The sequence below is a fragment of the Myotis daubentonii genome, chromosome 1 (genome assembly GCF_963259705.1).
Source record: "Myotis daubentonii chromosome 1, mMyoDau2.1, whole genome shotgun sequence".
NCBI lineage: Eukaryota > Metazoa > Chordata > Mammalia > Chiroptera > Vespertilionidae > Myotis > Myotis daubentonii.
The window spans coordinates 148,045,974-148,053,241 of NC_081840.1; the positions used below are offsets into that span (position 1 = coordinate 148,045,974).

The 7,268-nt window shown below is 42.9% G+C and overlaps 1 pseudogene; it reads right to left on the reverse strand.

The window, feature by feature from the left end:
- Positions 1-4,769: 4,769 nt before the first annotated feature.
- LOC132226925 (large ribosomal subunit protein uL6-like) lies at positions 4,770-5,350 on the reverse strand (annotated as a pseudogene).
- Positions 5,351-7,268: the final 1,918 nt, after the last annotated feature.

Consider the following 7,268-nt stretch of genomic DNA (forward strand, 5'->3'; position numbering starts at 1 on the left):
GTCTACTGTGTAAGACGACTATGTTTCAGAGGATTCACCACTTACCAAAGCAATGAGCATGCTAGTGAGTGGGCACCATCACCCTTAAGAAGTTCATCTAGCTGAGGGCTCATGGTAGGAGATGCTTTTCAAACTGGGCTCACAGATAGCGGTTAGGTGCTTAACCATCAGAGGCCAAGAATTGATTGGCAAGGTCAGAGTGCAGTTAGGGGGACCTTCCTCTCAGAAAGTTATGTAGTTGGGTAATAGAACATAGTATCCCTGGGGACAAAATAGACAGGCAGCCAACAGGGTGCTACTCAAGGTGTTCAATTAAAAGAAGTCAAAGATGAATGATCAGGATGCTAAGGGCAGTCACCTTAATAAATAGTTACCATCTCTTGCCTGTTTTTCTGGCCCAGACAAATCTCCAATTGAAAGTGGTGCCATTTTTAGGACTGGGGAACAATTACCATGTATTTGCATTATCATGGCAAATACATGGTAATTGTTCCCCAGTCCTTCTCCAAAGAGACCTATGGCCACGTTGGTGAGCATATACTAGAAAAGGGGGATACCTAAGCATAGGGTCCTAACTTAACATTGATCCTCAGAGACCTGAAATATCATATGAGGGCATAAGGAGGCCAAGTAAGAAACAGAATCCTGGCCCAACTCTGGCTCATCATGGGTCCACTGGACCCCCTCAGTGGTCATTTCCTTATCCCTAAATGTACAATGGGAAAAGATTACTTTATATTCGGCAAAGTCCCCATATTGGCTCCTTTGCCTTTGGAATAAGATCTGTCATAGTGGGAAGGCCAAGGAGAAGCTATGAACCATGCAATCCACTCCCAGCCAAAATAATAAATCAAGGACAAAGTCACATCTCAGCCAGCTTTATAGACCAAAGGATGCTGAAGTGGTGGGCCCCATCATCTCTGCCCCCCTGAAAAAAACAGATGGATGCTGGAGGATGCAGGGGACTGCAAACTCAACTGTGTAGTAGCCACAATTGCAGCTGCTATGCCAGATGTATTTTTACTACAGCAGATTAACAAGGCATGGAGTACATGATATGTGGCCATTGATTTGGCACATATGTTCTTTTCCATCTCTCTAAGAAAAGGGGATCAAACACATCATTTAAAATGGACATCAGATTACATTTATAATCTTGACCTAGGGTACATTAATGCTCATATCCTCTATCACAAGATAGTCTGAAAAATCGTGAATGGGCTGGACTTTCTGCCAAGCATCACACTGATACACTAGAGTGATGACATAATGCTTATCAGATTAAGGAGCAAGAAGTGGCTGATCTTCTGGTCAGGCACATGCCCTCCAGAGAGTGAGCAATAAAACTCACAAAGTTTCAGACCACTTAGTGAAGTGTTTGAGGGTGCAGTGGTCTGGGCATGGCAGGCAAAGCAACTAGTTCCCTTCAGAATTAAAAACAAATTACTGTATTTTGCATCTCCTACCACAAAGGAGAAAGCATAATATCCCACAGGCCTCTGGGTTCTGGGGGCAGCAGATTATATACCTGAGCATACAGCTCTGATCCACATATCAGATGACACAAAGGCTACTGGCTTAGAGTAAAATCAAGAACAAGTTCTGTAGCAGGAAGACCAAGTCTACGGTTCCCTGCCTCTTAGGTTTTACAACCTAGCAGACCCTATGGTTTTAGAGATGTCATGGTGGGTAAGGACACCATTTGGACTTTATGACAGGCCCCAGTGGAGGAGTCACAACACAAGGCCCTGAGCTTCTTAATAGTATGCCATCTATAGTGGAGAATTGTATAACTCAAAAAACAGCTCCAACCTTGTGTCCTGAGAATGCTTGGCCATGGGACACCAAGTGGCCAAGCCACCAAAACAGCTCATATTGAGCGGGGCCCTATCAGACCAGTAAGTCATAAGGTGATGTGGGCCCAGCACAAACCATCGCGTGATGCAAGTAGCACATTCAGGATCAAGCATGAGTAGGGCCGGAGAGCATAAGCAAGCTGTACAAGGTGGCTCACATCCATGTCACCCACTGGTGTTCTCTTCCACATCCTTCTCCCTCAGCTCATATATGGCTCCTTATGATGAACTGACAGGAGAAAAAAAGTCCTCTTTGGATCATAAATGTGTCAGCATGGTATGTGTGTGCCAATTGAAAAGGACGGTAGCTGAACTACCATGCACTCAGGGGTGGCAGAAAATTCTTCTGATGGTAGATATTAGGAGCAGGGGTAGTATCTGGCCTCCTACTTTGTGTGGGAAGAGAGTGGCCTGAGATTAGAATATACACAGACTCATAGCCAGTGGCAAATGCCTTAGCTAGCTGGTCAGGATCCTAGAGGAAGAAAGAATGGGAGATAGGAGACAAGTAGTAAAGGCATGTGGGTCAGCATGGAGATGAACATGCAGTGAAAAGACCTTTGGATCACATGTCAATGAATGCCCACCAGAGAGCACCCACCATGGAAAAGTAGGCAGAATGACTCGACCAATTAATACCAATCAGCTTCTGTCATCACCCCGGTTCTGGCACAGTGAATGCATGAACATAGTCATTGAGACAGGGATGGAGGCTAAGAGTGCAAAGGAGGAGTGTGCAAGCAAGAGTATGGATACATGGGGAGAGGGCTGGGGAAGAAGTTTCCCCAGCTAAGAAAGCAGCCCTAGAGAGATGTTAAACTTAAATGTCTATTGAACTGAATTGAAAGAAACGGAAATTTATTGTGTTTTGCTGTGGATCTGTGTTAGGGCTAGGGATCCCCACATGATCTCACCAACCGAAGACAATATACTCCTGCTACTGAATGCCCAAGCTGTCTGTAACAGCCACTTGTGGTAAGTTGACCCCTTGCACCTTCTACACTAGAAAGAGTAGAATTCATCTTGACTGGGAGGGACAAGTGGTCGAAATATGGATTTTCCTTCAGGATCTCAGCCAGAAGCCTATAATGTGAAAGCATAAAATGTGTTTGATCTGACTCTACGCCACCCCCAATAACATCACATCAGACCAAGGAACCCACTCTACAGACCCGTGGGATCCACAGTCATATTACATATTGCACCACCCAGGAGTTGCCGGCCTGATAGAATAATGGAACAATTTGAAGTTATAGTTGAAGTGTCCCCTTGGGGGTGCTTTTGAGGATGGGGACCATCTTGAAAATGCTCCCTTTAAATAAACATACTTGCATGGTGAGTGTCTCAATAGGCAGAATACATGAATCTATTTCCAACGGGTGGAAATAGGAGTCGTCCTGCTCACCATCACTCACAGTTACACACTGGAGATTTTGTGCTTCATGTCCTTCCAACTCCAAGCTATTCAGGTATAAAGATCCTGGTTCCCAAAAGAAGAATACTTCTGGCCAGAGGACACATTTGTTCTGTCGGGTAACTGATTCTATGCTCACTGAGACTCCTTGAACACCCTTATAAAATAGCCATAACTTCTACACTTGGGTCAATCTTTATCCTTCTTTCTTCTTTCTTCTAATCAACACCTAAATCAAATTGCTTATTTATTTATTTGCACATTGTCTTCCTCTTCTGCTAGAATGTAAATTCCAGAAGGGCAGAAACATGTACTTGTTCTCAGCTGAGTCATCAGTGCCTACGGAAGCACTGGCCACATTGAAGGCCACATCAACAAATATTTGCCAAATGAATGAATGACTCTACAATGTAATTTTTTGTGGGTGGGCAGTATTCAGTTGTAGCTATGCATCATCATTTCTTTAACCAGTCACATTGCTGGGCAGTTCATTTTCCTTATATCTTTTCTCTAATGAAATAATGACAGGCAAATCTTCATGTATATTATTTCCATAAGATACATTCCAAGTCGTGTAATTTGCTGACACATGCATATAACCTTTAGTTTTCCAGGTATATGTGATGCCTCATAGATTTGTTTTAAAAGTGTATATATATATATATATATATATATATATATATATATATATATATATATATATATATTTCAGATTTAGTTCTTCTCTTGTCAAACAGACTGTTTGACTCCATATAAAATCATATTCTGACCTGGCATCCTTCAACATTTCATATAAGAAGTCCAACCATTTCAGAATGTTAAAATTTATTTTTCATTGCTTTTGCTGAAAATTGTGTAGAGGTCTCTAGCCCTAATTCTAACTGAACCCCACAGCAACACTTCATAAACCCAACCAGACATTTCAGTTCACCGTTTCACTCATGCTCCTCTCTTGGCTGGTGAACTGCTTTTTCCTCTAGTTCTCTTTCCATAGAGTTATATCCTTGACTACTCATTCCCTCCTCCTCCCCGCAAACATAAGTTTTTCTCCCCCAAAACTTAAATTCTTCCCCCCACTTTATCATGTAGAGAATGCCCACTTCCTTATGAAACTGAGGCCCCATGTAGAGACACAGGAGTTTGCTTTAAGCTTGCACTGCCTTCTTTAAGTCCCAATAAGTTTGTGTCTTCCTAAGGAGAGATGATCAGACTCTAATGCATAAAAAAAAAAAAAATCCTTATTGGGCTTCTCCCCCCACCTTAAGTTCTTCCTCAGAGCTCAGAGACAGACTTTAACATTCTCTCACTATCTGTATTGTGCAACTTTTTTCTTGGCCTTTCCCTCTATGTCAGCCTGAAATATATGTTCTTAATTTTTCTCTGTTTATTTCCCCACCCCCAAATCAATACATGGCTTTTATTGCATCTTTAAAATATCACAAATAAGTGTGACAAATCATTCGGCATCTTGCTGTTTCCATAACTGGACAACTTAGATCTTATTCATCAGCCTGCTGAACTTGTCCTTTTTCAGGAACATAGATACCATCCAAAATTTTTCTGATATACCAGTTCTTGTTTGTAACTGTTGTGGCTTGCTGAATCAAAGAAGCTGAATTTGATAAGAGTTCAAAGTCATTTCTTTCAAGAATCAATTCATCTTTCTGGGCTTGAGATACTAAACAAGCAATGCCTGACCTCATTCAAACTCTGCAGATGTATTTTTCGCTCAAGAAATTTCTGATTTCAACAAGAGAACCCTTGTCCTGAATAACAATGCTGATGGGGAAGTGAGTGTACACAGACCTCTTATAACAGAAGCCCAGTGTAACACCCTTGATCATGTTCTGTGTATGACTGCAGATAGCATGAGCTGTGGCCAGTTCCTTTCTATTTCCCCACCATTTGACAACCCGGAGCCTCTTCTTTTTCTTTCCAAGGATATTGAGTTCTACATTGATGTGGTTGAAGTCCCCCTGCAGGGTGCCTCTGGGCCCTTCACAATAACTGTAAATCCCTTCAGTGTGATGTCTACGTTTTCTGGGATGTTGACAGTCTGATTGCTGAAAATGGTCTTCATTCTTGTAGTAGATGCAGCAGAGTCTGTTGATTATTTTTAAATTCCTACTCACCATCTCTTCCCGTTTCTGGTGACTTCCCACCATTATTTCATTCTTCTTACTGGTCCTTCACATCTGGCTTTAGCTTTGTAGAGATTACATCTACTTCTCTTTCTGTGGAGAGCAATGACCATAATTTACTCATACATTCATTGAGCGAATATTATTGAGAGTCTACTATCTTGAAGGTGATGATTTGGGTCTTTAGAAACAGAAATTAAAGACATGGTTCCTGCCCTTTACAAACTCAAAGTCTAGTAGGGAAAAAGATGAATAAACAAATCCCATTTGAGTAACAAATCTATAAGGGGGAAATCCGGATTAATTGAAGAGGGGCAATTAGTGGAAACTGAAGTGCAATGAAAAGGTAGAAAGGAAAGTGTTGCACAACTGTTAACATCAGAGTTGAGTTTTGAAGTATAATTAGGAATAAGTCAGGAGAATTGGGGTGTGATTATGTTAGAGGGAGTGCAGATTATAGGGGAGAACCCAATATTTGTGTTAGCATTGAGTCAAATCCTTCAGAGCTGAATCATTTGACTATTCAGTGCACTCAGATGATTCCTTAAAACATTGCTACAGGATATCCTTTTTCTATTGCATTTCTCATCAACTATAGCCTTTCTTGGCTAATGAATGAAAGGAACTTCAGGTTAGGTGATCCTATGTGTTTTTTGATGGAGTCCTGTTTCTTATTTATCTTCCCCTCCACCACACACACTAAATCTAAACTAGTTTATAATTTTTAACCTATTTTTTCATTCATCAAGACAACAAAAATGTTGTTTTCATTGGTCTATTGACTAGAATAACCACACAGTTCTGGCATCATCTCTTCTAATGTTTTCTAAACTTTGCATAAAAGTCTTCACTTTAGCAGTTTTTATTAATGCAAATCAATATGCCCCATGGGTTCATTCAAATGAATTGATAATCAGCCTCCCACATCTTTTGGTCTTTGGTTTCATAATGAAGCTGCCTTCAAAGGGGTTCTATCTTCACAGAATCCAAGTGTTTTTATTAATGTTGTTCTGCCCTCTTCCTTCTTCCTCCTTAACCTCCTCCTCCTTCCTCTTTTTCCCAACCTTTCCTCTCTTATCGTAGCCCAAGCCACAACAGAGGCATGGAGCTCAGTAAATAACAAGGTAAGCCAGAGCACATGGTGGGAGCTGAAACTTGGAAAAGAGACAGGGCTGGGGACTCTTTCCCCCTCCCCACGTGGGAGTCTGTGCTGTGAAATTTTTTCCCCTTCCCCACGTAGGAGTCTGTACTTGTTCTTCAATAAATCTCCACCTTTGCTATACCAAAAAGAGAGAGAGACAGGGCTGCAGGATTGATATAGACCCAGCTGAAGGCAACCTGAGGAACTCCAGTGATAAAGGTAGAGTCTAGTATTTAGAGGGCACAGTGATGGATGATGGTAAGCGATCCAGGCAGATGAGAAATCTGGCTGGAATTTTTATTGTCTTTATTATACACTAGAGGCCCAGTGCATGAATTTGTGCATGGGTGAGGTCTGGAGGGCCTGCCCCAATGAGGGTGGATCAGGGCTGGATCTGTTGGGAGGAGGAGATGGCGGGAGGTTGGCCAGCTGGCCCGTCCAGATGGGGGCCCGTCCAGATGGGGGCCCGATCAGGGCCAAGCCAGCTGGGGGGAGGGGCTGAGGGCAATTGGCCAGCAGACCCTGCCTCCAATTGGGATGGGGGGCCAATTGGGGGCAGGGCAGTCATGGGGAGGGGCTGTAGGTGGGGGGCCAATCGAGGGTCAGCGGTCGAGGGAGGGGCTGTGGGAGGTTGGCCAGCCAGCCCCACCCCTAATTGGTGTGGCAGGGGCAATCAGGGTGTGGAGCTGGCTGGGGGGAGGGGCTGTGGGCTGATG